The sequence below is a fragment of the Pteropus vampyrus genome, unplaced genomic scaffold (assembly GCF_000151845.1).
Source record: "Pteropus vampyrus isolate Shadow unplaced genomic scaffold, Pvam_2.0 Scaffold3, whole genome shotgun sequence".
Lineage (NCBI taxonomy): Eukaryota > Metazoa > Chordata > Mammalia > Chiroptera > Pteropodidae > Pteropus > Pteropus vampyrus.
The window spans coordinates 20,263,322-20,287,734 of NW_011888784.1; positions in this window are offsets into that span (position 1 = coordinate 20,263,322).

Below are 24,413 nucleotides of genomic sequence, written 5' to 3' on the forward strand. Positions count from 1 at the left end.
TTCATGAGAGAAAAATCATGCAAATGTAAAGAGTTTGTACACTTAACATATTTTATTAATTTAAATGGCTTCAATAATGCCATTTGACACATAATGCTTCTCATCAGCTCCCAGTTTCCAAGGTTTATGTAGTGAATGTTCTATGTAATCATAACCCTATTGACGGAAGCAATTCTACATTATTAATTTCATAAATACTATCTTATCATTTTCAGAAAAATTCTCATAATATATCAAAAATCTGAAATTAATTTATGAGTATCTTTTAAAAGCAATGCTTATATATTTTCTAAAAGCAAATGCAATTATTACTATTTTTTAAGGGGTGCAGTTTGTCTGATTTCATAGCTGCTAGCTGCCATGAATGACAGGAATTATCAGATAAGTGGGAGAAAATCATATTAAGGTAAGTGGTAAATGTAAAAGTACTGAGTTGGAATTTTAAGTTTGATACTTTCCTTAGAAAAATCAATTAAAATTCCAAAATTTCAGCTTTTTCATTGGTAAAATAGAGACAGAGATAGAAATAGAGCGCTAGAGATAGAGACATAAATGCCTTATATTTATTATGATTTGTCAAAATTTGTAAAATGTTAAGCTACAAATATATAGGTGATTATTATATTAGCACATAAATTATATATAAATTATTTTTAGGCATGTGAAGGTAATATTTTGATTCATAAGTAGTTTTATCACTATCTCTGTCAAGCTTCGACATAATTAGTTTATTAAACATTTATTGCTTACAAGATAAATTTTATCAGTGTACTCAGATGATAGATAATTATAAATTACTCCTTATTATTAAGACTACCTATAAACTAACTTCTGTGATCTATTTCTATGGAACTTTTATAGTCATTTTTTTTTCCTTCCTATGACCAGTCAATTAGTAATACAGGTAACTCTCTAGGAATAACTAAAAAGTAAGGATCCCAGAGCTTCACAGCATTACTGGAAATGGTTTTGTTCACTTTGTCTGGGATAAACAGTTATTTAGAGAACAGAAACAAAATGTTCTTAATAAAAGTTCGTTTTCTCAGACTCTCAAAAATCAGATTCTCAGCTATATCTTCTTTTACAGAAACAGAACTCTATAAACTACCTTTATATCAGATACCAAACTTTTATCAGCACACTTCATTTCTCTACATTTTTATCAATTGAAAAAAATAAGTGTTTAACTACTGTTCTCTTCAATGATTTCTGAACTTAGTCTGCTATTCCCACCTTCTGAGGTCTTTTTATAGTGCAGGTATCTACATTTTGGTTTAAATGGAAAAGAATATCCACATTTCACTTGCGTGCCTTTGACCTAATCTGTCTAGCCATCACCACCATTGTCATTCTCATCAAAATAATAGTACTCAGCTTTATCAAATGTTTCCTATATTCAAGTCATGTGCAAAAAAGGTCATTTGATTTAATTCATAATTCATCTCATGACATAGGTACTATTATTATCACTATTTAATAAATGTGGACACTGAAACTCAAAAAGTAACTCATGCAAGATTATGTAACTAGAAAATGACAAAGCTGGTGTTTGAACTCTCATCTAACTGACTACAATCCCAATATTACTAACTCAAACAGTATCCTATCCAATACTACAAATAATTTAATTAAGCCTGTACACTTTGCTTTTCCTATAATGAATACAAGCTACTAGTTTCTGGCACTATTGTGGACCAGTCCTCAAACTGAAACCCTGTTGATCCAAAACCTATTCCAAATACTTAACTTTCCTCTGCAAAACCCTCATTTATAAAATTGAGATTGATGATAATTGCAAAGATACCAGGGAAATTTATAATCAATAATGAGCTAAGCCCTCTGAAAATATAAAGCAGCATTAAATGTCAATATTACTAATCTTCTTAATTAGATAAAGTGGCAAATATGTCCAAAAAGTGTGTAACTAACTTCAGTACTTTTTTATTTATATAGCTAAATTTAACTCCTTTGAAATTTGTTTGAAGTTGATTAAAATTTGGTTGGCTGCATTTATAAACATCTGTTACTAATATGATATACTATGGTAAATATATTTTTGCTGCATTTATAAACATCTGTTACTAATAATGATATATTATGGTAAATACATTTTTGCACTTTGGTCAAAAAAGACTATATTTCAATAATTACATTCTCTCCCTCTATTTTAATTTTATTTGCAATAAACATGTATATATCCATTTATATTCTTATTGAATAAAGGATTTGAAGGAACTTACGCAGAGAATATAGGCACCAAAAAAAGTCAGAACCTAAACTACAAAAACAGGTTAAAATGGGATAGAAGTACAATGATAACAAAGGCCGATGCTTTGCCAGCGTTAAAATTAAAAATTTGTTTTTAAGCTGTCTGACTGTTAAAGACGTAAACAGGTACATACCTCTTTGTTGTAAAGTCACGCTCTGCATAATGACTTTCAGTCAACAACTGCAGATACAACAGTGGTTCCATAAGATTACAATGGACCTGAAAAATTCCTATTGCCTAGTGACGTCACAGCCCACCACACGTTGCTGCCCATAGCACCACACTGCGCACAGCATGTCGCTGCCCACGGCACGTCACTACGCACAGCACGTCACTACGCACGGCATGTCGCTGTGCTCGGCACGACGCTGCCCACGGCACATTGCTGCCCAGGCAGGTCGCTGCCCATGCATATTGTAGCCATTGTGAGGATATAGCCAACATGTCGTAGCTGTCATGAGGACGTAGCTGACATGATATAGCTGTCTTATCATCATAGGGCAACGCATTGCTCGTGTATTTTTGGTGATTCTGGTGTAAATAAAACTGCTGTGCTGCCAGTAGTATAAAAGTATAGCACATATAACTACATACAATACATAATACTGGATAATAATAATAATAAATGACCATGCGACTGATTTATGTATTTACTATATTATGCTTTTTATTGTTATTTTAAAGCGTATGCTTTATACTTATCAAAAAAATACACACGCACAACAGTATGCTGTGTTATGCAGGCAGCAGCCTTACACATCTCGTTTACTGCATCTCAATTGCATCGTTTTCTCTTGTGCTTAATTTAATCTTGTGTTTTGTTATAAATTTATTGTAGCCTAAGTGCACAGTGTTTTAAAAGTCCACAGTAGTGTGCAGTAATGCCCTAGGTCTTCACATTCACTCACCATCCACTCACTCACCCACAGCAACTTTCAGTCTTGCTAGTCTCATTCATGGTAAAGTCCTTATACAGCTGCATCATTTTTTTTATCTTTTATATCATACCTTTTCTATGTTTAGATAGGTTTAAATACACAAATACTATTGTGTTACAATTGCCTACAGTATTCAATACAGGAACAGGCTGTATAGGTTTGAAGCCTAAAAGAAATAGGCTATACCATATAGGTGTGTAGTAGGCTGTATCATCTAGGTTGTGTAGCAGGCTGTACCATCTTGGTTGGGTAAGTGCACTCTGTCATGTTCCCACAATGATGGAATTGCCTGAGGATGCATTTCTCAGAATTATCCCATTGTTAAGTGGCGCATGACAGTATCGTTAACAGTGAGGAAAATACTAATATGAAAGGCATTTCATACATTACACATTTCATGTAAGAAAAAATATATTAGACATAAACATTTTTATAATTCCAATTTTTCTATATATTTTCATATAGCAAAAATGCAGCTTACATAATTTATCAAGCAAACTTAATTTCTTATGTTTGTATTCTATTTAAAATCAACATTAATAGTAACAATAGTTATATTTAAGTTCCTTTAATTGTCATTCAAATTCACCATATTCTATACTGACAATAAATAGCATTTATTTTACTTTAAATATAAATTGATACTTTATCATTTGACCTGGATTACACAATGAGAAGGCTTCCAAAGTGTTTGTCATACTAGGTATTTTCACACATATTTCCTCATCAAACGATTATTGAGATGTGGATATATAATTTATTTTTTTGTTTGTTTTAGTACAAGCAAAAGAAACAATATAATGAGATCTAGAACATTTTTGTAGAAGAATTGAGATTTTATTATTTAGCATACTACCCAGGCATGCTTTTGCAAAACCATAAAAGATTCAGATTTTGTAAAAGATCTGTGCTTTATATTTAAGAGCACTGTTTTTTATTTTAAAATTAATTCTGCAGCCACATAGAGAGCTGAGTTATGTTATCAGTTATATTATTTACTAAGTATATGAAAGAAATAGCTATGAAGTCACCAGGTAGCAAATTATATTTATTTCAAAAGTGGTCATGTTGTGGAACCAATTTGAAGTCTGGCTCTGTTACTTCTGTAATCTGGACTAAGTTATTTAAATTTCGTGGCTCAGTTTCCTTTCTCTAAAATGGGAATAATCATAGTACTTACTTCAAAGAGTTGTGTGAATTGATTGAGTTACTGCCTATGGATGCATTGCATAGTGCCTGACGTGTATTAAGTGTGAGATAATGATTGCTATTAGTACTAGTAGTAGTCGATCCTAGTACTGAGAAGATGTTAATTAGTTCCCTTCCTTCAGGGCTTCCATGGTTACACATGCCCCTCCCCACTCCACTACCCTTGGTTTCCATAATATTTCATTAGTTCATCCTTCAGAAATAATCTTGATATCCAAATAACAATATATTAACATTTTATAGAATTTAAATAAGAAAAAAAATATTTGTAAAGATGAAAAGAAAAAGGAGAGTTCTCAGTTTTAACAACTTTAAACAATACATTTTACAATGGTGGTTTTGATAACAAGATAATATAGATGCTTTTTATAAAAAAAGAAGCTTATTGAGATTTGTTTTTTTTTTTCCTAGTTTAAGTGTTTTCTTCAAGATATTCTTGTTAAGGGGTCTTTTGAGTCCCTTTCAAGTTTCTTGAGGCCTGGATCAGAGCAACTGAAAAGTAGGTGCTCAGTACATGTTTGTTGAATTGAACTGAAATAAAGTCAGTATACACACACACACACACACACACACACACACACACATATGTGCATATATATACATATATATGTGTGTGTATATATAAATATATATATGTATATATATATATGTGGAAAAGAAATAAAGCGAACCAAAAGAACATTGACACTTTCACAAGTTCTGAATCCACAGTATATGTCCAAAGTATAAGCAATTATGTGACTAGGAAAGATAGATTAATCTGAGCTGCCTTCTTCTGGTATAGGAAGTATCACTAAGTATTATAGCTGGCCCACCTAAATAATGGGTTATGGTTTATACAAAATCAAAACAAGTACAAATTTAAAAAAAAAAAGAAGAGACAACAAATGCTAAAAGCTCATGAGACTATGTCTTTTAATTCTGATATTATAATAACAATTTAGTCAAATTTCAATTGATAACTTCATTAAGAAGAGAGTCATAATGATCAGGTACAACGTGAGAACATTTGAGGAAGCTTGAGGGAGAGACAAAAGAAAAACCCTAATATTGCCAAAACTTTGCCATGTTACTAATTTCTGGAAAAAAAAAAAATCTGTAGCACTAGGGGAAATAAGGACATTAAAAAAACTGGGCAAAGTGAATATCATAAATTTTGCTCTGATAACTCTATGAATTACTGTTAGTAATAAAGGAAAAAAGTAATAAAACCTCACAAAAGATTCAATTTCCTCAATTTATCTGGTAACTAAATAGTAACACTTAATTTTCTATTAAAAACGCAGGAGACATTTTCTTTTTAGATGTTTTTATTTCCTTGCCACTCTACATATATTACTTCATAAAACCTTTAAAGTTATGATAGGCCTCACCATTACCCACATTTTCAGTAAAAAAATAAGCAGGTGTAAACAATAAATCTTTAAACAACAGTTAAACTTTAATCAACTTATTGATTAAAATAAGATTTAAAGAAATACCTTAATTTTACAAACTTTTGGTTTCCTTTTCTGAAAAATTTCACCTGAAAAAAATGTGTGAGCTTGTGGAGAAGAGTAAATATGAGTAGGTAGGAACAGCTAGGTAGAAGAATTATGTTAAAGTCTGATTTCATTTACTTTACAAATAATAAACATAATAATCTATTAGAGTACTTGGGCTTCATCATGTAACAAAATTGCCATCAAACTGAACTGTATGTCCTTTTCCATGAAAATAGTGACATAATACATAATTTAAAAAAACAATAGTAATATGTGTATATCTTTAGTTTATGTATTGATTGAGGCTGCACATTATTTATTATTAAAATATTTAGATTATATCATTATATATAAAATACAAATATATTATATGTACATACACTTACATATATGTTAAATTTGTTTTTATAGAAATTGAGTCCTATCCATATTAATTCAAGTGATTAAGACTTTTGAGATCTCACTCAAAATAATAGCCATGAGGGTGAAAAATCATATAAAAAGTACACAAAATGTTACAGTAGGAAAATGAATTCTCTTGTCAGTCTAGAATCAGTCATGAGAAAAAAAGAAAGAAAGAAAATAACTACTGAGATTCCTTATTGTGCTGGATATTTTGTATTTCTATCTCCAAGTCAAATCACTATTCCTCTCAAACCTATTTTGTGCTGAACATATATGTCCAGGAGACTGAACATATAATAGAGTATTTCCCAGGCTCTGTTGCTGTCTGACCTGGATTGGATTCAGACAGTGGAGGAGACTGGATGAAGAGAGAAGAGTGAGACTGGGTACTTAGATTCCTGTTCCTGGCTCCCTCCTTCTTCCGGGATTGCTACCATTAACTATCCTTTCCTCACAGTCTTTTCTTTATGTAGGTTCTGGTAACTTTTTTGTCTCCCCATATAGAACTAGTGTGCTACATGTGCTCTTCTGTTATTAATCCAGAGCTACTATCCCCATGTGGTTTCTCTATAGGATGCCCATGTCCTTATTACATGCTTCTCAAATTAGCATGTTTGATTATACCATCGGTTTTTTACTGGAAACTTGAACATGCACCTACAACTTTAGGAAATTTAAATACTTTGTTTTCTGTATATTTTTCAAGAACTACTTTTGGTACTAACTTGATATGGATTTACCACAGTATTTTTTGAAAATACCCTTAAAATTATGTCAACCTGTTATGTAAGTAGGTATTCTATCTATTCCTTTATCTAATATCATTTACATTTCTTATGGATTGCATACACGTCAAAACGTATTTGATGCAACTTATAGCACAAGACATACATAATATTGATCCATTAAAAGAACATTTCCTAAAGGGGATTTTAAACAGGTAAAAATGTAAGTCAAATGCCTTAACATTTTTTATATCCTTTCAATAAGTAATACCACTTCCACAAATGTATTCTAAAGAAATAATCTTTGATGTGTGGTTAGATTTAACTACAAGGATTTTCAATAAAACCATTCTTTAGAATTGAGTAATTGAAATCAATCTGAATGTCCAACTTTATAACTGCAAGCTATGAAACACTAAAGAATGAAACCTATGCTTTTAAAATAACTCTGTGACCAAAAGATATGTTCAAAATACATGAAAATAAAACAAAGGTATGTTTCTAAAGGAAATAGAATAGGACTTCTTTTAATAAATGTATATTAATAGGAGAGTCATGATATTTAGGAAAACTAAAATGTTGTTAGGTAATATTTTCATTAAAATAAAATTTCTTTTTCCTGAATTTATGGGTTTTTTTTTACTTTTTCTTATTGTTTATTTGTACTACATGCACTGCACATATATAATTTATGTATAAAGACAAAATCAATAAGTTCACTTTTAAAATCAAAATGAAAAGTCACATAATAGAGTAGAAATAAAGATGAGTTTTCTCCTTATCTGATGAAAGAACGTATATGGTTTATGGAAACAGTTTTTCTTCCGATCCCAGCTGTAAACTATAAAAGGAAGTTATTGTGCAGATCTAGAAATAAGAGGCACTGAATAACTAACATTTATTAAGACAGATTACTGTTTTAGCCTTTTTGAGAAATTACAAGTATTATGTTATCGCTTATTATATCAACCAATGGGGGAAAAAAATTCAAAAGATTACTTAAAATTGAAGAGTTCTGTGAAGACTTTCACCAAAGCATTGAAAGCTATTATCAAAGATTAAGCAAATAGCTTTCTAGAGATCTTTATATAATGCCCAGATCCACCTTATAAAATGAATTTAGGTCAGTTTAAGATATGGATGGTTGGATTATCATTTGGAGTCTATCATCCTCATACGGCTCAGTTTATAGCAATATTTGTGTATGTATTTAGTATTCACTAGAAGAAATACATACATGTTAGGGTCCAGATATGAGGATGACATAAATATCTTTAGAGGGCTTGTATCCTAGCCTAAAAAACATGTATTAAGAGTCTGGAATTTCAAATTGCTTCTTCTCTATTCTTGTCAAGTCCATGCTATTCCAGATACTGCCTCAATTTATATATTATAATGTAAATAATAATGAGCAAAGTTATTTGAAAATATGCTTCCAGCTTATAAACAGTATTAAACACTGTTTTTAAAAAGGATTGTGTGTGCATGTGTATGCAAATCTCCTAATTGTTAAAATGATTAAGAGTCATTTCAGATTTGTTAACGTGTTTTTCCAGATGGAAAGCATGCTAATAATTTATGTCTGATTTAGAGTTGTTTGATAGCAATAAGAACAAATTCAAATTTTTTATTGAAGTCAAATTCCAAAAAAGGATAAAAGAAAAAATGAAACCACAAAGCAAAATAAAAATTAATTTAATTCAGTAAAATGTTAAGCTATCTTAGACAATGTTGGAGGATGGGGATGGCTAATTGCAATAGAAAAGCTGCTAATTACCATAAATAGCAATTTCAAGATATAAATATTATACAGGTGTGACTGCAAGAAGTTGTGATTAATCGATGCATATGGCATTTTCAATGTTACAAAAATTACAATTGTAAGCACTTTTTCTATTCAATCAAATGTTATGTAAATAGTAAATGAGTGAACAAATTATGCTGTATCAAAATAGAATTTTTACTGTGGATCAGGACTGTTTAAAAGGATAGCTAATATTTCCTTTGTGATGCACTCTATCTCACTGGATTGATGATGTAACAAGAAAGGTTTTCTGCAGGATCGAACTGTGTAGAAGGGAGATTAAAAAGGTATTATATATGAACTTACCCATCCTAACTTTAAGAGCTTTCTGTAGATTGCAACACTGACTTCCAAATCTATTGGAAATTGGTTCTTTCACTTAATAAAACAGCCTTGGCAATGGAATTATCATATATATCATTCACAAATTATTAATTTTTAGTCGTTAAAATAACTGAAATATGGTGAACATAAAAATTATGTAAATTTAATTTCATATTCTATAATATCTTTCAGATTCTTTAAATTTCATTCTAACCATCAATCAACTAAAATCATATAATATTGAAAAGATGGAACATATGAATATAGATTCAATTATAAATTCTGAAAGGGCTATTTTTCTCTTTAAATATGTTAAAATTATCTTGTTTCTTATAGTATGTGTTATATCTGATAAATGAGAGCTCATTTCCTTGAAAGCTATACATGTATTAACCAGCTTTATGCGACCAAAACATATCCCAGATTTAAAGCTTTGCAAATTTATACCTGGCCTCATTACAAAACACTAAAACAGTTGCTCTCAAATTTGCTTCACATTAGAATAAACTGGAAAACTTTTAAGCTCTTTGGCCATAGGGTCCAGGCATCAGTTAAAAAACAAAACAAAACAAAACAAAACCTCTTCAGGTACAATTAAGGTTGAGAACCATTGCCCAAAATTTAAAAAATGCAACTTCTATGTAAGTGAGGTAAAAAATCATTGCGTTGATACTGATCTTTTTTTACATCTTATCAGCAAGTTACGACATTCATTCAGAAGTCAAGATTCATTCTAGAGTTAAGATTTTAAACCACCCGAAAATTGAAATATTTGTATCTAAATTTTCTTCTAATTGCAGAATATGTTAATGTTCATCCTTATTTTAATTCTTCACAAAACAAAAATTTTATATCTCATTTCAAAAATTCAAAAATTATTTTAAGCAAACAATTCTATTTTTTTATTAGCTCTTATCCATGAAGAGTTTTCTTTTTTGGAATAAGTAATCTATACCAGGATTATATTCTAGTGCTTAGTAAGAAATTCTAATAATAATGCTTACACTACTTAACATTAGGTTAAAAAAATTAATTAGCATCAATATTAATTAGATAATCAACAGCCATCTATATATGGAGTCATAAGTACAGAGACAGAAGTTGAAAAGTTCAATTTAAGTCCTGGTCAAATCTTAATCTAAAATTGTGTTTAATGTTTGTGATTAGAATAACTAAAACTATCTGAGGTTTCTGTTGATTGCAGAATCATGCAAAGATATCAAAACTTATAAACCTTAATATCATGGAAGAAAAATAATGCACTACTTCTCTGGCTTTAGAAAAATTTTTTTGAGATCCTAAACCTACCGAAACATTCTAGTTTGCCTAACTTGATCATAGTGTTTTGTTTTTGTTTGTTCATTCGTTTTAACAAAATGTCTCAGAAGAGTTGAGTGTTATACTCAGTCGATAGGCCTCACTACGTTTTAGAAAAATTGCAATGTATTGCAAATAATCAGTCAAGTTTCGGTTCCACACCATTGAGGTTTGGTAATGCAGAAAAAGTCATTTAATGTATCCTCCTGTTTTTAGCCTGTATAAGACAGGGAAAATAATATCTACTTTACCTATCCCAGAAGGTTATACTAAAATATGAGATAGAAAATCACTTCATAAAGTTTAAAGTGTTAGAGAAAAGAGTAAATTATTATTGCATTTGATATTAATAGTAGTTTGTTACTTATGCTACTATATGCTACTTTATGCTACTATAAGCCATAGGAGTTTATGTTCATTCACCAATTATGTTCATTCATTCCAGGAGTAAAGGCACCATTGAATTTAAGAACTTGAAAAATCATGTTTATAATACTTAAGATATCAACTTGAAGCAAATATTCATGTAAGATGACACGAACTTGCTTTTTAAAAATATGTTACTATTTTTTTCTACATACATTGAAAAACTTGAATTCAACCCTTTTTACAAGCTTTAAATGCCATCATGGAAATGCTTATCATCTATTTCTTTTATTTATAGTTAGAGAATAAAGACAATGGCCAAGTCACTCAGCTATTAATTGACATTGCAGGATCAGAGCCTAGGTCTGATGAATTCTAGGCTATTACACTTGCCATTAAGTTACACTGCCTTTTCTCATAACTTTCAGCTCCTGACTGTATACTCTATAGAGTTGTGATTAAATAGAGGCCAGGATATTTTCATCCATATTTAAGGTAATTTCCCATCTCACCTGAAGTCTGTGAGTTAATAAAAGTGCAGAGCTAGATTCTTTTGCCCTATTTATGACCTCTTATTGCTTCAATAAACTATTTAGGAACATATGCAATGCGCTACATTGTGCCATGTATAAGGACTTCACAAAGGAATTATATATGGTTCCTCCCCCAAGAGAACTCTCCATCTATTAGGGAGAACAACTAAGCAAAGAGAATCAATATTAACAGATTTAAAGTCTGATAGAGACATCAATGAAATAATGGTAGTGGATTTCACTATCCCACTTTCATCAATTGATAGAACATACAGACAGAAAATCAATAAGGAAATATTGGATTTGAATACCTTTTAGATTAAATGAACCAAACAGATTACAAAACATTCCATTCAACAGTAGCAGAACATACATTCTTCTCAAGTGCACATGGAACGTTCTCTATTATAGATTATATGTTAGGTCACAAAAAAAAGTCTTAACACATTTAAGAAGATTGAAATCCTATCAAGTATCTTTTCCAAACTTAAAGATATGAAACTAAAAATTAATATCAGGAGGAAAGCTGGAAAATTAACAAATATGTGGAAATTAAACAACATATTTCTGAACAATCAAAGGGAAAATCAAAAAATATCTTGAGACAAATGAAAATAAAAGCACAGCAGACTAAAATTTATGGGATGCAGCAAAAGCAGGTTTAGGAGTGAAGTTTGTAACCATAATGCTTACATTAAGAAAAAAGAAAGATCTCAGATAAATAGCCTAACTTTATTCCTCAAGGAACTATTGAAAAACAAACTAAGCCCAAAGTTAGTAAAAGGAAGATAATAACAAAGTTCAAAGCAGAGGGAAATAAAATAGAGATAATGAAAAACAGAAAAGATAAATGAAACTAAAAACTTTTTTTGAAAGATAAATAAATTTGACAAACCTTTTGCTAGACTAAGGAAAAAGAGAGAAGACTAAAATAAAGTCAGAAATTAAAACAGAGACGTTAAAACTGGTATCACAGAAATACCAAGGATTTTTCCAGACTACTTCGAACATTTATATGCCGACAAATTGGATAACCTAGAAGAAATGGATAAATTCCTAGAAATATACAACCTACCAAGACTAATCATGAAGAAATATAAAATATGAATTTATCTAATAACTAGTAATGAGATTGAATCCGTAATCAAGTCTCCCCTGCAAAAAAAGCCCAGGATCAGCAGGCTTCAAGGGTTAACTCAAGCAAACATTTAAACAAGAATTAATGCCAATACATCTCAAACCCTTCCAAAAAACTGAAGAGGAATTAACATTCCCAAACTTCAATGTACATGGGAGTGCAAATAGCTCTTTGAGATTCTCACTCCTAGGAGTCAAGAAAGAGTTCCATTTCCTTCAACTTGTTTCCTGTCCCTGATTGTCTAGTTACAATTAGTTCATTTTTTACATGAATGTATTTCAAACTATGGCTTTTTATAAATAATTGAAAAAATATATATATATATACACATAGACAAATATGTATATAAGTTATCCAAACATTATGTCTATTAAGTTATTCTAATATTGTGTTTATCCTAATGTATGTATGTAGGCACAATATCGAGATTATTCTTTTCTGGACTTATGTCCATTCCTGAATGTTTCATAATTAGCTATTCCAAAAGGTAAAAATGAAAGCTTATCTGATTCTGAACAGTTCCAATTCTCCTACATGCAAAAACGGTGACAGAAACTTTGTGCTTTTTCAGATTACTTTAACCAATCTAAATTTATGACAGATAAAAAGGACACTGCACCAGATGTCAAGAGATATGGAATTTAATGGCAGCCCCAGGATTACTGCATGAATATAGGTTTGTATTATGCTTTCTAACGTTGGTGTTTATATCCATAACTAGGTATAACCTTACATGCCCTAACATCCTCACAGCTCTCATAATACTCATGTGAGGCAATATATGGAAAAAGTGCTTTGAAATCTGTATAGTACTGTTAGGTAATATTAAAAGTTGCATACATGTTCAAATTTTTGTACCCCCCCTGTATACCTTAACTGTGGAATCACATATCTCAATAAAAAGCATCTTCTTTTATGTATAAAGATATTGTATATGATCACATAGCTAAGTCTAATGTACTCTGTTCATAATGTATACGCAAGATTAATATCTAAGAAAAATCTCAAAAAATTAATCATGCTATCTCTGTTTCAGAGTGTGCTTATGCCTAAGCATATGTATGAAATAAATAATTCATAAAGTAAACTAACACTACACTGTAAATATATTGCTATTCTGCAATAGGTTTTATGTGCGGAATTGCTCTGAGAAACACTGCTCTATTAAAGTAAGACTCAGAATATAAACACTGATTATACACTAAGTGCAATACAGAAGCAAGCAGTAATGTTCTATAAACAATATTAAAGCTGTTATAATGAGCAAAAAATTTGAACAATCCTTAAATAATAGGCAAAACAGACTATGCTCATCAAACATTATGCACTTTGTACTGAAAACTTCTACAAATACCTCAGGTAATTAAAAAACCAAAAACAAACAACAAACAAACAAATAAGCAAAAATCGTAATTTGAACTTATCACTTGGAGATTTCATGGCTGACTTCACATCAAGGGGAAGTTACAAGCTCTAAAATAAAAGCTAGAAGGCCAAACAGTCAATATTAAAGACTCCCCCAAAGTGAAGGAAAAGCAGTTCAATTTTGTTTAACAAACCCATGTTTTCAAACTAACTTTAATTTATTCAGAAGAGGGCCATTACTCTTGTTCTTTTTAAAAGGAAACTTCTTAATTGAACTAAATCATTCATTATTCACTGTGATACAGGTTTTATACCCTTAGGTTCTATGTGATTATTCATATGTTCATCTGGCAAAAAGGGGGAAAAAGCTATTCTAATTATTTAGCTTGGCTTTGACTCACTGGTTTTTATCTCACTCTAACTTCCAATCTCAGTTACAGATGGTGTTAAAGTTGGTGGAAATAACATTTTGGTAGATGGTAAAGGATAAGTACAAGTCCTTTCAAGTTGCTGAAGCTTTCATTAAATACGGCAAACTATTTCAAATTCTACAGCTATTTAAACGAAGGGCTAAGACTTTTTTCTGTTGTATTTACTTAAGAGCTTATTAGATACTGTTCAGAATCCAGCAGTCGACCTACTGAATGGTGTGATTAGCCATTTATTTTGACAGTGTTCATTGATGACTCAATTATGCCCCCAGAGTCAATCTTGCACATCATCAAAATGTTTAATGATCTGAGTGTTTATGGGGTAACAACAACCCACAGACTAAATAGTTTGCCAGAATTCTGTCACTGCAACATCTAAGTGGAATTTGAGTGTTTTTCTATCGCACCTAATCTCAATGTGGAATTTTAGATAAAGGGTATAAAATTATACCTAAGCAGTTCATACATAATACCAAAAAAGAATATATTCTTGAATAATAAATGCATATTTGTAGAATAAAATAATATCAGTGTTAGAAGAATATGTGAGGTCATTTAATCAGGCTTCACTTAAAAAAAAAAATTGGATCTGAGAGTCAGAAATTTTAAAATTCTTATCCAAGATTAAACAGCTAATAAAAGATGGGACTGAGCCAAGAATTCAAAATTTTTCATTTAGATTTTTTATTTTCTTTCTATCATGCCAAAGTGCATCCTGAAAATTAAAATTAAATATAATATATCAAAAATAATACATCATAAAAAACAGGAATTTAGGGTACTACTACATATAACCTTATATTGTTTAATCAGTTGTATAAGATCTTATTAGATAAAGAAAACCAGATATTCTAAGAAGAATCTTATCGCTCTCTTAATACTTAACTTTTATGACAAACCTAAAACCTTTGCAATGTGAAATTTGATTTAATGTGAATGATATATACACAAAAGTCTTTGTTGAATTTCTAAAACCAAAGTCAGTCATACTAGCAGAACATAAGTATGTGTTTTAGACTCTAGTATGCAAAATGGTAGAATTGTGCTAATGGCAAAAATATTAAAACCAAAGTCAGAAATCTTGGTTGTTCATCCCAATTCTACCAATCCATGTCTTTGTGACCTAAAGTAATTCATTTAAACACTTTGAGTATTGTTTTTAATAAACCTGCTAGTTCCCAAATGATTTCATTGAATTCAAATATTTCACTTTATACATTGAAACAACCACCTAAATTTCATTATTAAATTAGATATGGAATAATGCCATCCAGCTTCACATCTCCCTGCGGAGAAAGCTGAGACTCTCCAACGCGTATTTACTCTTGAAACAAAATTCTCTTGGAATCCTCAGAGGAGTCCAGTGAGTAATCCATGACTAGTTTTGCCTCATATGTCCTAAACTCCTTCCCCTTATCTTCTATGTTGAGCTCCAAGTAAAGATTAGTCATGGCTTAATTATCTAAATCTTCTGAAGGGAGTTGGTGATACTCTAGGCATTCTTTGGCTGTCTCTCTGCAATCCAGGGTTCCTAGGCATTTGTAAAATTTCTCACCAGATTATTGGGGCACTATAGCGGCAACACCAACAAAAAGCATAATCGGGATATATACTACTTTTATACTTCAAAATACATCCCTCATCTTATAAAACGTGAATTAATTATTCAGTTCCAGACATTCAACTTCCAAACAGGTGTGCTCTATATTAAACAACACAACACCCCTCTTCCCTTCTACCTAAAATATTTAAGAGAAAGCAAAATATAATGTACAGTAGACATATAGGGATAATTATGTCTATATTTTATATCCCTTAGAAAGTCCTACCCAGTTAGCTCAAAGCAGAATAGAAAAGACATGCATTATTCAAAGGATAATGTTAATGTGTTTCAATAATTAAATGTCCTTCCAGCCCTTTATTGATATAAATGACATATAATCAAGACACGCTATATATTTCTAGTCAATTAGAAAAAGGAAAGGAAAAATTATTTTTAAAACTTTTTTATTATTGAATTTGAATTTTGAAATATCAAATGTATATTATTTAACAGTAGAAAAGTATATAGTAAACCCAATCTCTGAGCAGACCTTACCTAAAATGGGAATGTTTGTTTTCCTAAACTAATCTCTAAACTGGAGACCAGCAGGCAGGGGGAGCCATTCTTTTTAGAAACTGTAATGAATTCAAACTTACTCATTAATTTTATAGCAGCTCTTTCAGTTTCACAGTGAAGCATAAAAAGTTCTATCTTATTGGAAAGAACACCAAGTAGCTATCTATATAGTAGATGAGAAGGGATTTATTCTACTGTTTTAAATGCATGGGTGATAAAGCAAGACTTAGAAATATTTTTGTAAGACAGTTTCATTCTAATAGTATCTTCTATAACAGAAATGACCTATAGTAAAATAATTCAAAATATCCTCTCTTCTGAAGGTCATCTCTACATAAAATTTGAACACAATTTTAAATGACGCATTACCATGATCTAAATTTGAATAACCTTTGAAGAAATAATATTTTCTGCTAATGTTAAAAGTATGCTAATATATATCTTCTTAGAGTGGTTTGGTAACTGTTCCCCAATGATCAACCTCAAATCATCAGTGTTTAAATAAACCAAAGTGCTTAATTTATTTCTAAGAATCATTCTAGGGGAATTCTTTAGCTTTCTTTCAGATTTAACCTAATAAGGAGTACTATATTATTCATAGTAAGACAGTATGACAACCAAGATTATCTTGGTAGGAGGGTGATATAATGCCTATTAATAGTATCTGATTAAAATACACAAGACATTCTATACAAATAATAGCAAATTGTGCCTTTTAAAGGAACATAAAATAATTTCCTTTTATAGGAGGCCCTCCACGTTAATCTGAAGCTATACTCTAATAATTTAAATTGTTCAATAAATGGTCATCAGATAATTGTTTAATTATTTGGAAAGTTATTTTAAAAAATCAGATCCCTATCAATAACAGCATTATAATTGGCTCAGCTATAACTAAATGTAAAACAAAACTTAAAAATAGAAGATATAAATGTAAATATTAAAAGATTGTACAGTGTAAAATCTTTTTGTGAAAATCATGAAAGTTAGACATAATGGAAAATATTAATAGATTTGACATAAAAATTTAAACAATACACACATTATACCATCAAAATCTGAAGATGGCAAATTGTTTTTAAAAAGTAATAAACAAAAAAATTAATAATGGAAAAACTTTGAAATTACAAAAAAATCATTTTAGAAATGGAGACATATAAATGAAAAATTATCATATTTTTAAAATCAGCCTCACATTTAAAAACACAATGTTAAAGAGCAATAAGATGGGAAACTATATTACTGAACAAAAATGCAAACTGCTTTCTCTCTTCAGTATAATTTTCTGCCCCTAGAAATATATAATAAGAAAATAGTTGTGGATGTGCAAAAAGATATATAAAGATATTCCAGGAAACAATACTTATCGTACTGAGAAATCAGTGCCCTGTTACAGCAGGGGTACCAAGATAAGGTGGGTGCTGAAAACTGTAACCTGGAGTCAACACGGCTGTGTAAACAACAGCTTCTGTTGCAGATCATCACCACTATGCAGCAAAGCTACCTACTGTTTCTGAATCTTCCATATTTTCAAAAGAAGCAGAAAATTCTAACAATTTTTAAATCATAGGTATTGACAGCAAAGTTAACCTTTAAAATATTGTAAACAGTAATAACAAAACACATCATTGGATCTAATTCAAACTGATATGAGGTTATGACATTAGATATAATGAAACCGTGTAATATCAGTAAAACTATTGCATAGTAAAAAAAATACATTAGCATAAAAATGTTCATAGTAAATATATAAATTACAAAAGTCTATTGTATTTAAAATAAAAATTAGATTGACAAAAAGTACAAGCAACTAGAAATTAACAAGGATATCTTTCAATGGTAGGATTATTGACATATATTTTCCTTCTGTATTTTTCAAGTTTTTGTTATTGCAATGTATTATTCTGAAATTAGAAGAAAAAGTAGCTGAGATATATAGAAATTTGTGCTGAGAAGTAAGGTGTGTTGTGAAAAAATCCTATCTAGGATTCAGCTTGTAAACAACAAGAAAATTGTCATTAGAGTCTAGGAAGATAATGACCCATGATACGTAGAAGTGACACATTGACAACACTGTGGACTGAGATAACTTGAGAAGTAGTGTTGTATCTAATGAAAGAAAACATAGGTGAGAATGCAGAATATTACTATTGTATGAGAGTTGATGCCTACATTAGGGAAATATTACAAAAAAGAGGACCTTGAAAATAAATTGACGATTTGCAATAAGAAATGTAATGGAATATATTCCATAAAGATCTTTTGCTAAGATGTGTCATCTATTCTTTTTCCTTCCAAATAGGGGAGTTGATTATACTTATCATGTTCCTGTTTCATATTATACCTTGAGCATGAGGTAAAGAAGAAAACAGTCATCCATTGGTATCTGCAATGAGATTGGTTCCAGGACTCCTGTGAATACTCAAGTCTCTTACACAAAATGGTGTAGTATTTGCATATAACCTATGCACATCCTCCTGTATGCTTTAAATCATCTCTAGATTACTTATAATACCTAATACAATGTAAATGCTATGTAAATAGTTGTTATACTGTATTGTTTAGGGAATAATGAAATGTCTGTACATGTTCAGTACAGATGCAACCACTGTAGGCCTAACTACAAAGCACATGTCAGAAACAACTCAACATTTTTTTCCAAGTATTTTTGATTTATGATTAGCTGAATCCAACCACAATGCATGGATACAGAGGCCTACCGTAAATTTTATTTGTAAGTTCTAGACCAAGAGGAGATCCCATGTAGAGACTTAACACTACAGAGCACTCAGTAATACCTCTTTTATAAAAAGGTATAATCACTACAATTGTTACAAGCAATAAAAATCTCTCATGTTTAGTGTGTTAATGAAATCCCAATATTGTACCCATGTTTTTGCCATTGAGAAATTACAAAAAACAAAACAAAACAAAACAAAAAAAAAAACAAATGACAAGTTCAGTTGATCAGCGAGTATCAGCAGAATTATATAATAAAACATTCCACTGACATAATCAGATAGTTCCACGGCAGGGTAATCCACCACATTTACATTCTCTTTCTAACAATTAGTGCACATGTATTCAGAGAAATAATTGGAAATTGATTCCATACTGTTTTAGAGTGAAATCATCTGGTAACTTCTTTGGTGCTCTTTCTTTTAATTCTTAACCTCTTAATTATCTGTCTGATAAGGATCATTTAAATTGGGAAAGCTCTGATTTCATTACATCAGTTCAGAGAGAGAGACAGTGGGTAAGACACTTTGGCTACAGAACTAAGGCTGAAGACAACCTGAGAGACAAATCTCTTTTTCAAAGTAATCAGCTTTTAGAACTAAACATAATTCTAAGACTTTATTTTCCATCTAAGCTTTTCAGTTCATTTTACTCTTTTAATCAATGCTGCTGAGTAGTAAAAGAGCCTGAAGGTCACTATTTTGTTCTGAAAAACAAACTAAGAAACTCGTGTAACTCCTGTAAATGCAATTCTAATGAAATCAGGAGAAAGTGTAGTTCTTATTAAAAAATACAATTATTTCTAATAACTGTACTTTCATTTCAGATAATTTTCAACAAGTATAGTGATGCAGAATAAATACAATTCCAGAAGAAAGCCAGGATGTTTTGTTAAATTGTATTACTTTTTATTTATTTTTTAATTGTAGCTACTCAAAGCCAAAGAAATGCTGAACACCAGTAAACATGCCCTCTCTCTTAATGTTTTGTTTTGTCGTTTCATTTTTAATTGAAGTAGTCATTCAGTAGGAAATTTCACTTAGGTAAAAGTTTTTCAGGTATTCTCTCATAGGATTTAAGCCAAGAGCTACTTATTGTAGTTTTTGTCTGTGAATCTATCTCTTAATGCTGGAAAACTTAATATTCCTGAATGTCCAAAGAACAGAGATAATAAATAATTTAAACTGTACTTTTATTTAAATATATAAAAGTACATATTTTCCCTTTCAGGATTGTGGCAAACATTTTTATATTTCTATAAGAAGATATTTGTATACACATAACACTACCAAGAAGTCATACCCGATTTTATACTTATCTATTGCTCTCCCCAAACACTTGTTCAAAATATTCACCTTTAAAGAACCTGAATTGTGTGTCAAGTACTGCCATAAACATGCTCCTTGAATTATCTCAAATTATCACATCAATGTCTTATAATACTCATGATGTACTTACAGTGAAGAAACTGAAGTAAAGAAGCTTTAAGGAAAACTGTACAGTTTCAGAGCAACTAAACTTTGGAATCTTGATGCTCACCTACAAATCTTGTTCCATTAACCACTATTTTGTACTGATCTAAAAGGGCTCAAAAGAAGACCAATCCATTAGGAGCCATGATAGAAAGAACACTGCCTTCCAATACCGCAATCTGGATGAGAACAGATAAAGAGAATATGCCTAAGCATCATGACAAGGAATCAGGAAGAAGAATTTATAATGTATTTTATAAAACAAAAATGAACTCAATACAATTTGGAATTAAGTTAAAATTAAATATGTACAAAAAGTAAAACATGATTGTAAATGTATTCTGTCAACACTGTACAGGTAAAACTTTTTCAGAAAAAGCCACACCTTACAAAAAAAACACCTATATATGTTCTATATATGTTGATATAGCAAATCCAATATTCTCTGTGTCTGAAATGCTAAAAATAGGGATTTCTTCTTTTAGCAAAGAAAGAAAAAGCATCAAGTAGTCATAAAATTAACTTCTAAGAATGTAGAATATAGATTGTAAGTTAGAGTAATAATTTTTTTAACATAATAAATGTAAAAACAACACCAGAATAGAAAAATCCTCAAAGTAAAGCTGGTGCTGGCAATAAGTAATCACAAATTGCTAGATGTGAAATAGTAGGGTCAATCAAAAGTCTTAAAATTATAGCTCACAGAATTTATTTGAAATACCATCAAGAGCCCTAAAAGTGTAGGAATCAAGAACATAGTTTCTGAAGCCTTGATTTGCATCCAGATTCCATCTCCTGCTTACCGAGTAACTGAACAAAAGTCTTAACTTCCCTTAGTTCTATAAACTAAGAAAACAATAAGATTTACTTTATAAAGTTATAAAGATTAAATAAGTTAATAAATGTAAAGTACTTAAAATAATAACCAGCAGAAAATAATTGCCACATAATTTATTCTTATTTTGCTAATCTATATTATTTAAATTTCCTAGTCTAAGCACAGTTATTTTATGAAGATAAAACTATTACATATATTTTTAAATCTCTAAAATGTTTTGATTACTAACATGGAGAAAAATATAGCTTTTCAGAAGAATAGTACATAATAGTATATAATGTAGAAGTCATATATAATATTTATTTTATAAATACTGGAATGCCATAATTTTAATGAGTGTAAAACTCATTATAGTAAGTTTTCATTGGCAAAATTTTTATTTATCAGTTAAATTTTTGCCTAGAGCAATTAGTCTCCTTTCCTAAGACTTTACATCTCAGACTATAACCTTTATTTTCACATTGGAAAGGTGGGTAAGGGTACTACTGCTCTCTTACATCTTTCTTTAAAATCAGTATGCCCCTACCGAAGAATATGCCCACAATTAATAATACAGACTCATTGTATTAAATTCACCATAGGTAACCTGTTATTTTTGGAAACAGAATGTTTACAAGAGGAGCTGTAATTCATTAATACATGCCAAGTGTCATCAGTAGGTCATGGCCCAGATGAATTCTAAATACCAATAGATTTCAATCCTGGAGCTAAGTACACCCTATATATTTCAGAGTTATATATAATAACTGTGGGGAGTTTGGAAATGCTAAAAAAATACGATCATATGTATGTGTTTTGTGAATCTGCATAGAGTTATAATTTTTGTAACTGCTTACAAAACTATATAATCAAATTATATTCCTTCACATCCTAACAAAGTGGTCAACAACAATATACATCTATAGAGTTTTAAAACTATTTACTCCTTCATTTCTAATTATATATTTCAGAACTTTAGAGAAAGAGGGTCATAATTCACGGAAATTTTTATGTCAGTTTTAGTTATTACATTAATTATTAAATATATTTATTACAATGTTCAAAATTTTGGAAGGGGGAATCAATCATTTCAAGTATCACATTTGGATATTTTCACTCTAAAAATTTATTTTAACAGTTTCAATAAGTCAGTACAATATTTCTTAGAGAAAAAAATATAACTGAAAACAGAGTATTAGGTTTCCAGGTTTATTGCAAAGCCACAGCTAATATATAATTTAGCAGTGATATAGTAATTAATATGTTATTTTTCAGAACTTAACACTTATAACACTGTAAAATTAAATTGTATAAAATTTACATTATAAATGATATCAGCTCAACTTTAAACATATATCTTTGCAGCTAGACTTTTTTAATAATTTTAAATTTTGTTTAACATTTATGCACCCATTTAAAAGAAAATAAAATGTTATGCAGATGTTAATTTAATACATAATACATTACCTAAAAATTTTCTGAATAATATATATTGTGTTAATGTTATAAAACAAAATAGTATTAGGATTCATAGATTCATCAAATGATTAAATCACAACATTGGCAAACACAAATAATTTTTACTATTCTAAATCTATTAAAAGCTCTAAGAATGGAGAGTATATATAATAATTTGACAGCATTTGGCTTATGTGTTTCAGCAAGAAAAAAAGATCTGGAATATTATGAATTTTTAACTTATTTGATTGTTAGTTATCCTTTTTAAAACACTCTTATAAAGGAGTTTTGAATCAGATCATTAGATTAATTGCTAACTGATTATTTGATTATTCAGAAAAGTGTCTTGATAGCAATGGGAAAGGACTTCAGGGTAAAAAATGGTAGACATGGTAAATAACAAGTTCAATAAATCTAAGAGAAAATTCATATATATATACACATATGTAATTTGATGATTATTATTTGAAGTATGTAGGAAAAAAAACAATTGAGAAAATAACTTTTAGTCCTTACTTTTACATCATTCATAGTTAAATATCTTAACTCAAAACTGACAGTTTTATTTCCTTTTTCTTCCTTGCTTCACTCTAAAAGGAATTCAACACTAAAAATGATGCAGGGATTTAAGTAAGTAATTCACAATTAAAAATTGTAGAAAAGTTAGAAAATACCTGGTTATGTAAATCAATTCTAATAGTTTTATTCATCTTTAAAACAGAAGCCATATTTCTACTTCATCCTATTGTGTGCAGCTGTAGGATACAGTCCAGAAGCATCTCACTGTAACAGTATTTTTACAGAAATTGACATTTTATTTAGATTATGTGGTTGCCATCTTGCTCTATAAGAATTAAAGAAAAATAAATTTCTTTTTACCAGGAATCAAACTTTTACATGGCATCTTATGAATCAATTTCTCAAGTTATTGGGCAAAAGAAGAACTGCAAGAAACAGGCAAGCAAATAGCCTCCCTACACTCCCAAAGACAATATGGACTAGACCCAGGCACCATGATTTCTTCTGCCTCTTAGATTTATTCTCTGTACCATAGTTCTGACTTCTAGTCTGATACCATTCATAAACTTTGCCAATGGCAAACTAAGAAAGACAGATGATCTAACATGTGGTCCACTTTTCTGACATGTCTCTAGTCCCTGAATTCCATCTTCTATTCCCTAGGTTTATTAAGAAAATGTCCTACTCTCTCTGTCAACATCTAAGTTATGTATTCAAGCTCTTGTTTCTTATTTGTACCTGAAGTTTTTAGAGAGGCTCTGGCACTCCAGACATGAAATATCAAATAGCAGAGACTGGCAGACCTCAACGAGGTTGTAGAACTAGCCTTATATACATGTGGCTATGGTTTGTAAGACTTTTAACTTGGGGGGGCGGGGGGGTGGAGGTTGTCAAAGGACCTGAAAACATGTGTTAGGATTTCTCTTCTTCTAGTGGTTCTCTATTAAAATGCAAAGCAATCTGTTAAGGACCACTAAATCA